General features: G+C 44.5%; 1 pseudogene; it reads right to left on the bottom strand.

Moving 5' to 3' along the window:
* The window catches only part of LOC145791453 (senescence-specific cysteine protease SAG12 pseudogene), a 29,080-nt pseudogene extending 15,106 nt beyond the window's left edge, over window positions 1-13,974 (bottom strand).
* Between the last annotated feature and the right edge of the window lie 901 nt (window positions 13,975-14,875).

Here is a 14,875-nt window from a genome sequence, read left to right as displayed (position 1 = left end):
AACCCTCATTCGATTTCAAAAATCGCTTATGCTCAGAATGCTGTGCCATTCTCTACATTTGAACGCATTTCGACTCCAACCGGTTCCATCTTTGAGGTCCGTCCTGTTAGACTGGGCTGTTTGTTTGAGAATTCGCCGTGTGCAGAATGAATCGAATGCTGTGTTATGGGCTGTGTGCAGATCAATCCCCAACAGAGTAAGGGCCGTGTGTCAAGAATCAGGCAGTGGGTTGCTTGGGTTATTTTGCTGTTGGCTGTTTAAGTTATCTGATTATTACAGTGCAAGTGTTCAATTTTCAGACAACCAATCAGTTCCATTTACATTGAGGTGTAACATGATGAGATGCGATGCAATGCATGAAATGTGTGAATGTAAACACTTTTTCAGATAAAAAGTCTGTTTCATTTCACTATCTTTTCAAATGTACAAGCTTTGGAAACAAAACCTGCCTGCGGCAGTACAAGGTAATCTATCTACCAACCAAAAAGAAAAGTACAAGGAAAGAAAGAAAAGATAGCAAAAATCTGCATCTATGTCCAGCGACTCCAAGGGCTGTCAGTCCGTCCTGGTCCTCTTCCTGGACGAGGGTCCAGGAGCATCATCAGCGTCGTCGTCAGAGCCCGAGCTAGAGCCGTCTCCGGTCTCCTCCTCCGATGACCCTGCCTCCGCCTCTGACTCCTCGTCGTCATCATCGTCCGGGGCTGGAGCTCGCGAACTGCTCCCGACGTGAGTACGCCCACCCCTAGTGCGGGGAAATATCCTGCCCTCCTCATCTCTCCCCCGAGCAGGGACAGAAGGTCTAGTTGGAGCACCTCCTGCCATGGGAATCTAGAAAGGAGGCTGAAAAGTACACGAAAAGGAAATGCATCAGTATACTGTAGACAGTTTATCAGTGCAGAATGCAATGTTGAATACAGTGTATGAATGCCGTGGGCAGTTTATCAGTGCAGAATGCAGTGTGTGAATATAGTGTATGAATGCCGTGAGCAGTTTATCAGTACAGAGTACAGTGCAGAATGCAGTATGCAGTGTATCAGATGCTGCGAGATCAGTATGTCGGGTGTTGTGCCGTGCATCAGATTATGTGAATCAGTGTATGAATGGTTTGAGGCCAGTGTCAGAAGGACATACCGGTATGCTGTAGACGGCCAAGAGGTTAAATGTCCGCTGGAGCATCCCCATCATCGAGGCATTCATCGCCAACGACTGACGGGTGTACTCAGAAGAAGCCTGCAAAGGTATCAGATGCATTAGTATTCTGTGGAATATCAAGTAAACTGAATGAAATAACTGTACGAAGTGCAGTGATACATACCGGCGGAAGGTTGGGGATGTCAGTGAACTCATGCCCAGCCGGTGGAGGGGCAAAGGGGATCTGATAGGTCGCCCCACCCTGCCCCTGGAAAGTCAGTACAGCAGGCAGGGCAGGCCAGCCAGCTCCTCGTCCTCCCCGCACTCCGCCCCTGCCACGGACCCGGGCCCTCCTCGAAGATCCAGCCCCTGCTCCTGCTCCGGCCCCAGCCGCCGATGCCACAGGCCTGGCCCCCTCTGCTCGACGGCCGCTCAAGGGGCGCATCAGGTACGTCCGTACGTACTCCTGATAGTCGCCGGTGCCTCGGAAGCCGGCCTCCTCCCAGCCGATGGAGTAATCATCCAGCTGCTCAGGGGTCAGCCCCTCGGTCTCCCTCATCTCTGCAGGAGGGTGGGCCGGGACTATCTGCTCAGGTAACCCGCGGGTCTGGCGTAGAAAACGCTCCCCCAGGTACCAAGCCCGACAGACCGGGCCCTCAAGCAAGATCCGGAAACGCGAGGTCTCCTCAGCACCAGGGAACTGACCCCGCATCGCCGACGGCAAGGAAGCCCATGGCCGCCATGTGATCTGAAAGTAACAGACAGTTTGTTATCTACTGTTATTGAAACATGCAGTGGGAAAGCGAAGCTAAACGAACTGAAAGTAAAACATACCTCGGCCGGGGTGATGGTGTCGAAATATCGGCGGAAGAAGCCGAATGTCTCCCGTGGTCGCCGGGTGCATCTCCCGTCGAAGCGACTCGAGAACGGGACAGCCGGAGGAGGCTCCGCGACTGGCACGGGTGCAAGCCTAGGAAAGTAGGCGTAAACCCACAACTGCAAAACAGATGTCAGTATGACCATCAGATAAAGCAGGATATACAGAATAAAGCAGAAATGGCAGAGCCGTGTTTTGTGCAGTGTATTGTGTGCAGTGTACAGTGTGAGCAGTGTACAGTCAGTGTAAAACAGAATGTATGTGTGTGCCGTGTGTACAGTATACAGCAAATGTAAGGCAGACTACAGTGTGTGCAGTGTACAGAGTACAGAGAATATCGGACAAAAATGAAAAAGCGGAGAAGAAGTATACCTCCCAAGCCCGCCAATAACCTCCGAGCAGCTGGCCGCTGCCGCGAGAAGCCGAGCTCATGTACCCATAGAGGGTGGCCAGAGCAGCGCCGCCCCAGTCGTAGTGCAAGATGTCTCGGACGTCCACCAGTGCACTGAGAAGGCAGAGAGGCACGGTGTTCGCCCGGTCGGCGAAGATAGTAGTCCCGAACAGGAACATGAGGAAGCCGCGCGCACACCTCTCCTCATCCTCCGGAGTCATCTGCACCTCCTCCTAAATGGGCTGGACCCTGAACTGTGCCTCGAACCAGGAGTATCGAACGAAGCCTGGACGAGCTAGCGGTGGGGCCTCCCCCAGTAGATGGACCTGAGCGGCGGTCCACTCATCCATGTCGGTGTCGAAGGGGATCGGATCACCCCCTACCCCGATGCCTGTGAGCATCGAGAAGTCATAAGGGGTCATCGTCATATCCCCTGCGGCAGAAAAGTGGAAAGAATCGGTGGTGTCCCACCACCTCTCCGCCAGAGCGGCAAGAAGAGGTCTGCAGGTGGACAACCTAGAGAGCCCTCGGCAGAAGGTGCCGAAGCCCACCCGATCCACGATGCGCTGGACCGCATCAGGGAGCTCGTCATACCACTCCCGTGCACCGGTATTCCCATACCCGTGAATGGTATGGGAACCCTCCTGCAAACAGAAAACGACAATGGCAAGACAACATTCAAAATGCAATTTTGAAAAGACAGATATGGCATGTATGCAAGTTTGTCAGATTCAGGCAGATACTGGGTACCAGTGTGTGTGCAGTAGAATGCAGTGTGTGCCGTGTGTTTGAGTGATTCAGGGCTAGTGCAGTGTGTGTGCATGTGTCAGTCTCAAGCAGATATCAGTTGTATGTATGTTTACAGTCAACTACGGTCTACGGCATATCAGATTTCAGCAATTAAAGAATACAGCTAACTATGGCAGTTTTGTATCCTACATTGCAGAAAGTAAAGCAGAAGATGAAGAGTTACCTCGGGAGTGCCGAATGAAAGGTGGGAGGTAGGCTCACGCAGCAGTAGCTCAGGGGCCGCGTACCTCTCAAAGCTCCGGAACTGACGCAGGCCGTCTGGGGGCAGAACGTGAATCGCCGGCCGGTAGGTCGCCGGGTCGAACGGGCGCTCGCTCAGTGGTAAGAGCTCGACCCCGGGGTCCATCTCGTGGTCCGGGGGAGTCCCACCACGTGGAATGTCATCCGCCATGTAGAGAGTGGTGTGAAAATGGTCGGAAAAGGAAAACCGAGCCGGAATGCGAAGAGTCAACCGAAAAGTCAACTCTTGAGAGGGTCGGAAATGGCCGGGAAGGCCGGAAAGTGAAAAGGCACGGAAATGAAGAGGAAAATGAGGGGAACAAACCCCGAAAAGGCGAGAACGCCGAACGAGGCACCGAAACGAGAATGTGATCGGTGGAAAATGTCCGAAACGCGAAGAGGATCGCGAATCCGACGACGAAACGGGCGTAGAACGCGAAGAAACGGGCGAAAAATAAGAGAGAAGCACTCTAGAGAGAGAAAGGAAAGGTTTTCGGCGGTAGGAAATGAGGAAATAGGGCATGAAGCCCTATTTTATAACACTCGAGGTGGAAAGACAAAACTGCCCCGCACCAGCAACTGTTTGCCGGTCGGCAATGTTTTGTGCCGGCCGGCACTTTTTTGTGCCGATGGAATTGTTTTTGTGCCGATGGCCAGCCGGTGGCCTCCCCTTACTGCCGGTGGGGTTCCCACAGCCTTGGTTAGGCCATATGAGAAGTTTGTGGTCTTCATAGCTCAAGAAAGTACAAGAAAGTGCATCTCCGATGTTCAACCGGCCTCCGTTTTGACTTCGGGCCGTGTCTCTAGTGCGTGGCACTCGAATTCATGCAAGGTGTATCCTTTTTGTATCCTTTTGAATTCAAAAGTTGCCCCATGTGTGTTGCACAAGTTCATCACACTACTTCTGTGTATTACATCGCACTGTTTTGTGCATTTCAAACCTCGCGCTGTTTTGCGCATCGCACTGTTTTGTGCATTGTATTGTTCGCGCTGTTCTGCGCATTGCACTGTTTTGTGCATTTCAAAATTGCTCGCGCTGTTCTGCGCATCGCACTGTTTTGTGCATTTCAAACTATCGCACTGTTTTGTGCATCTCAAACAATCGCACTGTTTTGTGCATTTCAAACCTCGCGCTGTTCTGCGCATTGCACTGTTTTGTGCATTTCAATTTCGCGCTGTTTTGCGCATCTCATTGCATTTTGCATGCATTCCATCGCACTGTCCTGTGCACTCGCGTTGCCTAACGCATTGCGCTATTTTGCGCATCATACCGCATGGTCTGGCGAGACCTTAAACACGCATGGTCTGGCGAGACCTTAAACACGCATGGTCTGGCGAGACCTTAAACACGCATGGTCTGGCGAGACCTTAAACACGTACGGTCTAGGAGACCTTAAATCCTTGGAAGGTGTAAGACCTTTAGTGTTCGCATTGTCGTACACTTCGAAAGCCGCGTGTTGTCGCGCATTTCATGCAACATGCATTTCATACATCATTTGCATCTCAAAAACAAAAACAACAAACAAAAAACATGCATTGTCATGCATACATTTTGCATTCCGGTCTAGGAGACCTTAAATCCTCTGAAGGTGCAATTCCTTCGGTGTTTGTCGTGCCCGAACGACTTTCGATGGTCTGGTAAAGCCATCCGTCTGTGCTTGCGATGAGTTCCTAGAAGACCAACGGGGACGGTGGAAACTAGAGTTCGAACGGCTTATGCCTAGAACGCAAAGGTTCGGGAGTTCCGAGACTAAAGTCTGGTTTAAATACCCAGAGGTTTACCCTCGGCTTGAAATCTGTATGGAAGCCCCATAGGTTGAGGCGGCATGTCTACGCCTCAGTTCTGGATACTGAACCAACCTAGTATATCACCATGTTGGTAAGATAGGGAAAGTTGCAATCATAGTCATTGCATCATAGTGCATTGTCATGCATTTGCATTGTAGTTTGCATGCATTCATTGCATCGCCTTCCGCCTATGGCTTGCGCCTTTCCAGGTTGAGCTTGGTCTGGTATGTGCCCTTACATTTCATGTTAAAACACAGTTCTGTATGTGTATCGCGCCGATTCCACGTTGATATGTTGGTTGAGGGTTGCGGCACCTTTTCTGTGTTACACATGGCTCGTACGTGTGCATGCCTTTCCTAGGCAAGATTTGGTTTGGCTTGCGTGCCATATCCATTGTATCCATATCCATTCCATTGCATATTTGTAGATATTGCATTGTAGTTTGCATGCATTCATTGCATCACCTTTCGCCTATGGCTTGCGCCTTTCCAGGTTGAGCTTGGTCCGGTATGTGCCCTTACTTTTCATGTTAGAACACAGTTCTGTATGTGTATCGCGCCGATTCCACGTTGATATGTTGGTTGAGGGTTGCGGCACCTTTTCTGTGTTACACATGGCTTGTATGTATGCATGCCTTTCCTAGGCAAGATTTGGTTTGGCCTGCGTGCCATATCCATCTATTACATTGTAGTGTAATTTTTGCATCCGGCATTAGGATCGTAGTCCTTTCTCCAGCGGGTTGTTTCCCCACTTGTGTCATTCCACCCAATACTTGTTCTTGCGTCTGTCTACAATACTCATAGTTCAGTTGACCGTTCTATGGTAGACAGACTTGTTGCCTCCATCAATCTATTTGACATAGGTGTGGTTTTGAACCGCTCGTGATTGGATCACGATTCAATTGCTTTGCATGTAGCTTGCATTGTTTCAATTACATTGCATGTTTATTTGCATTGTTTATACATTGTTTTGTATATATTGCATTTCGTTTTGCATCCACATTTGCATTGTCATGCATGTTGCTAACAATATTGTACCTGTTAAGTTTGTTTTCTTTTTCAGGCACGATATTGTATGTACGGTTCATTTGAAGCTGATGCAACCAGACGAACCGGACAGGTATTGTATCTCCCGAGTGAGACTTTTTGAGAATTCCATAATTCTCTTACATCCTTTCTGCATTGTAGTGTAGTTTGGTATGCTAGCTTAAAACTGTTGCATGTTTGCTTCATTACAGCTTTCTTTGCATGATCATAAGTTATGCTCGGCTCCGTGCATTGTCTTGCATTTTGCCCCTGCCTCCGGGCGCATATCTTATTTGTATTGCATGATTGTCTGAGTCTTCGGCCTTGTCAAAAATGGGTCGTCTCTGGGCTTTGACATTCACTCCCGTCATTGTTATGACTTTCGAGTTCTGTCAAAGAGGGGCAACTGTAGACACCCCATTTTTGACCGTCCTCAAGACTTGGACGTCACCGTTTGAACACTCGGTGATTATCCATGTTTGTGTTCGTTTGGAGTTCCCGGAGGTCTCGGCTCGCGCGCCCCGCCTCAGGATCCCCGAACTCGACCGTTTAGTGTCTGGTTTTGCACCAAACACTTGCATCTTGCCTTTGAGAGGCAGAGTGGGGCTTGTAGACCATCCCCACCCTTCACCGGCAGTGGCTAGATGCCACCGGCTGGTTTTTCCTGCCACCGGCAATTTAGTTTGCCGGTCGGCACTATTTGTTGCCGGTCAGCACTTTTTTGTGCCGGTCGGCACTTTGTTTGGCCAAGATGGCATTTTTTGCCGGCCGATTGCTGTTCATCTGCTTTTGCAGATATTTTTGGACAGCTGTATAACTTTTGCTCCCCTCCATACACGTGTATGGAGGGATCTCCCTCTTGCAAAGCTTGTCTTGTAAGCTTTACAAGAGGCTTATAGAGAGAGCTCCCTCTAAGGCAAGAAGAAGAGGCTTAGACATTTTTGAGAGAGAGAAGACAGAGGAGAGCTCTGGTTTTTCTAGGGTTAGGATTAGATACACTCATCTATCTCTCTTTCCCTCTCATTTTGTTCACTAGGTGTTTTGTGCCTTACTATTGCACACAAACACCTAGTGTTTCACCTTCCTCTAGGAGCTGAGGTTCTAAAGAGTGTGTTTTGGAGTTTTTGTCTTGGATTCAAGCTCAAGGAGGCCATTGGAGCATCTTTGTTGAAGAAGGCATCAAGGGTGAGAAACTAGTCCTTTTTTTCCCTTTTTTGCATCAATTTCCTACTAGTCTTAGAGCTGTTTTTGTGATTATTGTATAACATAAAAAAGTTCTATTTTTAAGCCCTCTTTATTGTTTATTAAGAGTGTTTTGTTGTTTGAGGGGTGTTGACCACCCTTAGGCCTCAAAAGGCCTCATTTTGAGCCATTTTGTGCTAGCTCCGGGATTTTGGTGTTGAGGTCTCTTCACCACTGAAATCTTGAGGGATTTCAGTGGTGAAGATGATGCTTTGAAGTCCCAAGAAGGAGAGGGCCACCCCCTCTCCTTGTTGTCCTTGAAAAGGGCACATTTTGGCCTCTTAAAGAAGCCTATGCTTGAGTGTGTGTTGAGCATGTTTGGTTTGTTTTTCATGCTTATATATCCATGTTATAACATGATTTAAAGTTGGTTTTGGAACCTTATGCATGTTTAGCATAGTTGCCATGTAATGCCTTATTTGTGCCTTAACATGTTCTAGGTTGTTAGCCTTTGTTGGAGCATGTTTTAGGCTTGCATTTGTGAAGTTTATGTGCTTATTTTGCCATGTTTTAGCTCTGTCCATAGTCGTTTGGGTTGATCTTTGCATGCATTATATAGCTCCTTTGTATTTGGGCTTGTTGGCCTTGAGTATGTGCATGTGTAGCATGCCATCTTTGCATTGTTTTGGTGATTTGGGATCATCCTACATGCTATTTCAGTCCCATTTCCATGCTCGTTGGATTGCCTTGCATGTCTCTTTAATGCTTTGAAAGCATGTGTTGCAATGCTCCATGTTTTGGCCATGGTGCATGCCTTTGTATTTGGGCCACTTAGATGCCATCTAAGGAGTCCTTTGGCCTTGTTTTAACATGCTAAAAATCTGTTTTTAGTTGTTTAATGCATGCCATGTTTGGTCATGATAAGTGTAGTTCAATGCCTTATCGACTTGCCTTGAACACTTGGACTTTTTGTTGCATGCTTGACTTGATTTATAACTTGATTTGGCATCATTTTATAACATAATTTTAGGGCTCATGTTGCATGCTAATTAGTCCATGTTCCCTCCTTTCAAGTGTGCTTGAATGTTGTTTGATTCATGCTTAAGTGTTGGTCCTTATGAGCATGTGTGTGTGCATGCCATTTAGCCCTCACTCTTTAGCACTTATGGCTACTGTTTTAGGCCTTTTTAGAGTCGCCTAATTCATGTTTAAGTCCATCTTTGCACTCATTTGTATCGCCATATGCATGCTTGTATGCTTGCATAAGTGTTTTGCCATGCCATGTTGCATCCTTAGCTTGTATGCCTAGGTTGCATTGCATCTTGCATGCATGCCTTGTTCCTTGAATTGGTGATAGGAATTGGGCCTAATTTGTTTGATTGGTGTGCATTGCATTTGAAACCAAAGTTGCATACTTGGTTCTCTGGGCCATCATGCATGGAAATGCGTGATTGGTGGTCCGAGAACCGAGGCACATGTCCCTTTGAGTCATCACAATGATAAGAGACATGGTTGATGCATACATACCTTGAAATATGCTGCCATGCCTTGTTTTGCCCTTTGTTGCTGTGAGTTGCAGGTTCTGCAGGAATACTCTGCCGACCGGCAGTTTAATGTGCCGACCGGCACAATTTTCTCTGCCGACAGACCCTATTTTGTGCCGATAGCCATACTACACTGCCGGCGGAAGTTTCATTCAGCCGGTGATGATCCCCTCTGTCCAAGGATGCAGTCCTGAGGCTTTGACAGCCTCCAGAGGAGGAAAGGAAGGAAAACAGAGGCAGCTTGTGCATGGTGGCGCGTTTCCCGAGACGCTTTCCTGCTTTAATTAATTTAATTTAATTTGTTAATTAAATTAGTTAATTTGTAATATTAATTAGCTTGCGTAGTTAGTTAATTTGTAATATTTATTTGGTCCCTCCGAGCGAGGGCAAATCTGTAATAAGTGTGCGTGGGTGTGTGTATGTCTTCCAACCTCACTTCTTTCTTCCCTTTTATTTACCTGCTTATGATGGTAGATTAGGGCATGTTTAATTCAGCATACCTCATGCTATGCATGTGTGCATCCATGCATTTGTATTACATGCATTAGGCTCGGTACATCACGCTAATTGCATCAATACTCCAATTTTCAAACTGAATACGTGATAATTGTGCATTTTCACATGACATGTTTAGGATAGCCGAGCATATTCTAGCAACATTTTGTATGCGATGCATTAGGCACTTCACATGGACTTGGATCATGCATATTTGCTAACAAGTTCTTTGTTTTGGCACGGAGTACTATGTAAGTATTTCTGCTTTAGCATATCGCATGAGTGTGAATGTTGCCATAACAACATGCTTAACATGTGGCTAGATGCTTATGTGTTAAACTGTTTTGAATGCCTGTGGGTGAAGGTTGGGTTGTTTGAGTTGGAAAAACTCGTTGAAATCCGTATTTTAGCCTACTTGCGAGTAGCAAATTCCAAAGCATTTTCAAACCAAACGGATATGCAATGCTTATTTCCAAATTAGGCAATCTAGTCTATACTTGTTTGCTGTGCGCATAACATAGTAATTCTAGGGTAATAAATGGAATAAGAACACGTAAAGTTTTCAAAAACGGATATCACGGTTAGTAGAGGCCGGTCTTCGGACCGGGCGAAAGGGGGTGCTCATAGCTGACCTTCCCCGATCGTACCCAAGCTCCCGAGCCGAGACAACTCCGGTGATGACGGACATGTGGCCTTCGGCACCGAGTCAGGGTTTCCTAAATTCTCCCATTTTAAAATATTTAGGTGGCGACTCTATATCTGGCAAAGCAGTCCATGTTTGGCACTACTTTTTCAATAAAATCTGTTTTGTCAAACGATTTGCCAGATTTGGACTCTTTGGTTCAGATTTAGAACCGTGACTACAAATCGAGTCCGAACTGTAGCACGAGGCCCACGCGGGCGCTGCTACAGGCACACACGACCGCCTAGGCACGAGAGATTTGTGGGAGAAGACGAGACTTGAATCGGGTTCTTGGTTTGAGAGTTAGAGTCAGATTTCACGCTAGGTAAACTAGTTCTTTAAGAAACTTAAAATTCGTGTTTTGACGCCCCAAAATCACCAAACAACGTCAGAGTAACACGAAACCTAGCACCGCCTAAGCACGAGAGACTTGTGGAAGAAAACAAGACTCGAATTGGGTTCCCGGTTTGGGATTTAGAGCCCGCTTTCACTCTAAACAAACTAGTTGAAACCTAGAATTTGAGGTGTTGACGCCCCAAAATCACCAAACTGCGTCGGAGTAGCATGAAAATTGACACACACGATTGCCTAGGCACGAGAGACTTGTGGGAGAAGACGAGACTCGAATTGGGTTCCCGGTTTGGGAGTTAGAGCCGGATTTCACTCTAGACAAACTAGTTTTTTGAGAAGGTTAGAATTCGAGGTGTTAACAGTCTAAAATCACCAAACAGCTTCAGAGTAGCACGAAATTTGGCACACACGACTGCCTAGGCACGATAGACTTGTGGGAGAAGACGTGACTCAAATCGGATTCCCGGTTTGGGAGTTAGAGCCAGATTTCATCTAGACAAACTAGTTTCAACAAAAACTTAGAATTCGAGCTGCTGACACCCCAAAATCAGCAAACGGTGTCAGAGTAGCACGAAACTTGGTACACACGACCGCCTAGGCATGAGATAGTTGTGGGAGAAGACAAAACTCAAATCGGGTTCCCGGTTTGGGAGTTAGAGCCTGATTTCACTTTAGACAAACTAATTTCTTAAGAAACTTTGAATTCGAGGTGTTAACGCCCCAAAATCACCAAACGGCGTCAGAGTAGCACGAAACATGGCACACACAACCTCCTAGGCACAAGAGACTTGTAAGAGAAGACGAGACTCGAATCGGATTTCTTATTAGGGAGTTAGAGCCAGATTTCATTATAAGCAAATTAGTTCTTTAAAAAACTTAGAATTCGAGGTGTTAATGCCCCAAAATCACCAAATGGGGTCGGATTGGCACGAAACTTGGCACACACGACCGCCTGGGCACGAGAGACTTGTGGAAGAAGACGGGACTCGAATCGAGTTTCCGGTTTAGGAGTTAGAGCCGGAGATTTCACTGTAGGCAAACTAGTTCTTTAAAAAACTTAGAATTCGAGGTGCTAATGCCCTAAAATCACCAAACGGCATCAGATTAGCACGAAACGTGGTACACAAGACCGCCTTGGCATGAGAGACTTGTGGGTGAAGACGGGACTTGCATCGGGTTTCCGATTTGGGAGTTAGAGTCGGATTTTACTTTAGGTAAACTAGTTCTTTAAAAATCTTAGAGTTCGAGGTGTTAACGCCCCAAAATCACCAAATGGCATCGGATTAGAACGAAACTTGGCACACATGACCACCTTGGCACGAGAGATTTGTGCAGGAAGACGAGACTCGAATCAGGTTCCCGGTTTGGAAGTTAGAGTCGGATTTCACTCTTAAAAAACAAACTAGCTTCTTAAGAAACTTAGAATTTGAGCTGTTAATGCCCCAAAATCACCTAACGGCGTCGGAGTAGCACGAAACTTGGCACACACGACCACCTTGGCACACGAGACTTGTGCGAGAAGACGAGACTCGAATCGGGTTCCTGGTTTGGAAGTTAGAGTCGGATTTTACTCTTAAGAAACAAACTAGGTTCTTAAGAAACTTAGAATTTGAGGTTTTAATGCCCCAAAATCACCAAACGGCGTCGGAGTAGCACGAAACTTGGCACACACGACTGCTTTGGCACGTGTGGGAGAAGAAGGGACTCGAATCGGGTTTCCGATTTGGGAGTTAGAGCCGGATTTCACTCTAGGCAACCTAGTTCTTTAAAAAACTTAGAATTTGAGGTGTTGAGACCCCAAAATCATCAAACGGCGTCAGTTTAGCATGAAACTTGGCACACACGACCGCTTCGACACGTGAGACTTGTGGGAGAAGACGGGACTCGAATCGGGTTCCCGATTTGGGAGTTAGAGCCGGATTTCACTTTAGGTAAACTAGTTCTTTAAAAAACTAGAATTTAAGGTGTTAACGCCCCAAAATTACCAAATGGCGTCGGATTAGCACAAAACTTGGCACACACAACCGCCTTGGCACGAGAGACTTGTGGGAGAAGACGAGACTCAAACCGGTTTCCTGGTTTGGGAGTTAGAGTCGGATTTCAGTCTAGGCACAATTATTTACTTTATTATCTTTGTAATTGTATAGTAGTTACATTTTCAATTTTTTTTTTTGTAATTAATATATTAACACATAATTATATTGTCATTAATTTTTTTTTCCAGATATTTCCGGAGTAGGAGTTTGCTTCTTGTGGATTTCATGCCTGTGAAGAATGCCACTAATTTTTATTTTAGTACCACGAAGAATGCTGAGGAAAACTTTTAATTTTGATTTATGTTGTTTTGAATTATGAATAACATTATGTATTTAAACATTATATATGTATTATGGAGCATTATGTACTGGGTTAATTTTGTTGATGTATAGTTATGAATGCAAGAATATGTTTACTATGGAGAAATTATTTTTTCTATATAGGAATTTTTATATTATTATGCATTTATTGATTTTTTAAAAAATTTGTTTTTCATTGAGTATAGGTAATTTTAATATTTTCAATTAATTTACAGAAGGTTTTTTTTTTTTTTTTTTGGCGACGGCACCAAACCGTCGCAAAAAACAGGTATTTTATACTTTTAATAAATAGAAAAATTTTTCCGACGGCACCACACCGTCGCAAAAAATCAAAAACCTTTTTTGCCACAAAATCAATGCCGTCGCAAAAAAAAAAAAAAACAATTTGCGACATCAATCTCTACCATCTCAAATAATACTTTTGGCGAACGGTAAAACAGTGTCGTCGCAAAAATGTCTCTATTTTTACACATTATTGGTGATAGTAAAATGTCGTTGCAAATAGTAACATATACCGTTGCAAAAAAATCGCTAAAAAGTTTTTGCAATGCCCTCTATTGTGACCCTCCGTTTGCCGTCGCTAAAGTCATTTGTCGTCGCTAAAAGTTTTTTGAGATGGCATAATGAGTATTTGCGACGGCATTTTGCCGTCGCAAAAAGTAAAAATTTTTGTAGTGATATACATATATATCATGTAATGCTTACCACATTGGCCTTTCTCTCGCTAGTCGATAGTAGCTGGCACATCCGTAACATTTGCATACCTAAAAGATGTTGGTTTTCAGGTAGACGTCACTTTGGTTGGTTGTTTCTTGTAACCAGTACGAGAAGCACGAAACTCCTCATCGGTTAAGTCTGCAAATTGATTTACACGAAGGTTGTCTGCTCGGTCTACACCTTCATTAAAGACGTTTATATGTTGAACATCGTCCTGAATACTTGAAATCGTGTATTCTTCTCTTCAACATCCTTGTAAATGCATTCATGACGTGCCATCCATTGCTCGTGCATTTCTAGCATGGTTTGTTCGCTGAGAAGGCGAGAGGAAGCTTGAGAGGACAAAACTCCCAAGACAAAGAGAAACGCCAAAAAAATGCATTGGAAATGGTCAGTAGAAGCCATGGAGTGAGTGAATCTATTTATGGGCACACTTACTAAAATTGGCAGGGATTGGGTTTTTACAGGCAAAGATTCCCATGAGATTAAATTCCATTCAACTTACCCATAATACTATAGTTTACGGTTAACCAATAAATAATGAACACATCATCATTTTCAAAGTAAATGTTGTCTTTTCTCCTTGTGCATTACTCCTCCATCAGTTTTCACGTTGATTGCTTTTTTGTTAACGTAAACAAAGGGCAGAAATTTCTATTTGGATCATTTGAAAAGGGGTTTTTTTTAGTGACCTTTTTACTATTAAAATATGAAGTGAAAATATAGAAAGTGTGTTTGAAAACAATTTTTTTTTATTTTTTTACCCGCAAAAAATTAGAGAGAATAAAAATAATTTTTAACTTTTTTATACAAATTTTTTTAATAATTTTTAAGTTTTTTTTACTAAAATATTAACTTTCCAAATAGCCCCCTTAACCATTAATAAAATCGTGAAAATCTTAACTTAATTATTTAAAACAATAAAATTAGATTTAAAATATGTCGAATAGTATTTAAATTTGTGCAAACTGTATAGAAAGTGATCGAACATAGTGTCTCACTGATCTTGAACAAATACGGAAGCCAAATTAGAGAATTGCCTAACTGCTCTGTTTGGTTGAATTTCCATAGTTTTGAAAAATTTTCGAAAGTTCATTCGGTGCAAAAATAAAAAAATAAAAAAAGGTGCTCATTATTTTCATATAATTTTCTTTCTGTTGGATTGAATATTTTTTTTTCTTTTTAGATGTTTATCTTTATCAATTTGATTTCAATTTTCTAAAATAAATTTCAAAAACTCAACCCCAACTGTCCCGAAAGACTAAACTGTTGCATGACGTACTCAAAAGGTTCTAGAGAGCTGCTT

Source organism: Camellia sinensis, chromosome 5 (genome assembly GCF_055761805.1).
Source record: "Camellia sinensis isolate YWXY chromosome 5, ASM5576180v1, whole genome shotgun sequence".
In the NCBI taxonomy this organism is placed as follows: Eukaryota; Viridiplantae; Streptophyta; class Magnoliopsida; order Ericales; family Theaceae; genus Camellia; species Camellia sinensis.
Note: the sequence above shows the minus strand (reverse complement) of the source record. Positions and strands in the feature narration are given on the sequence as shown.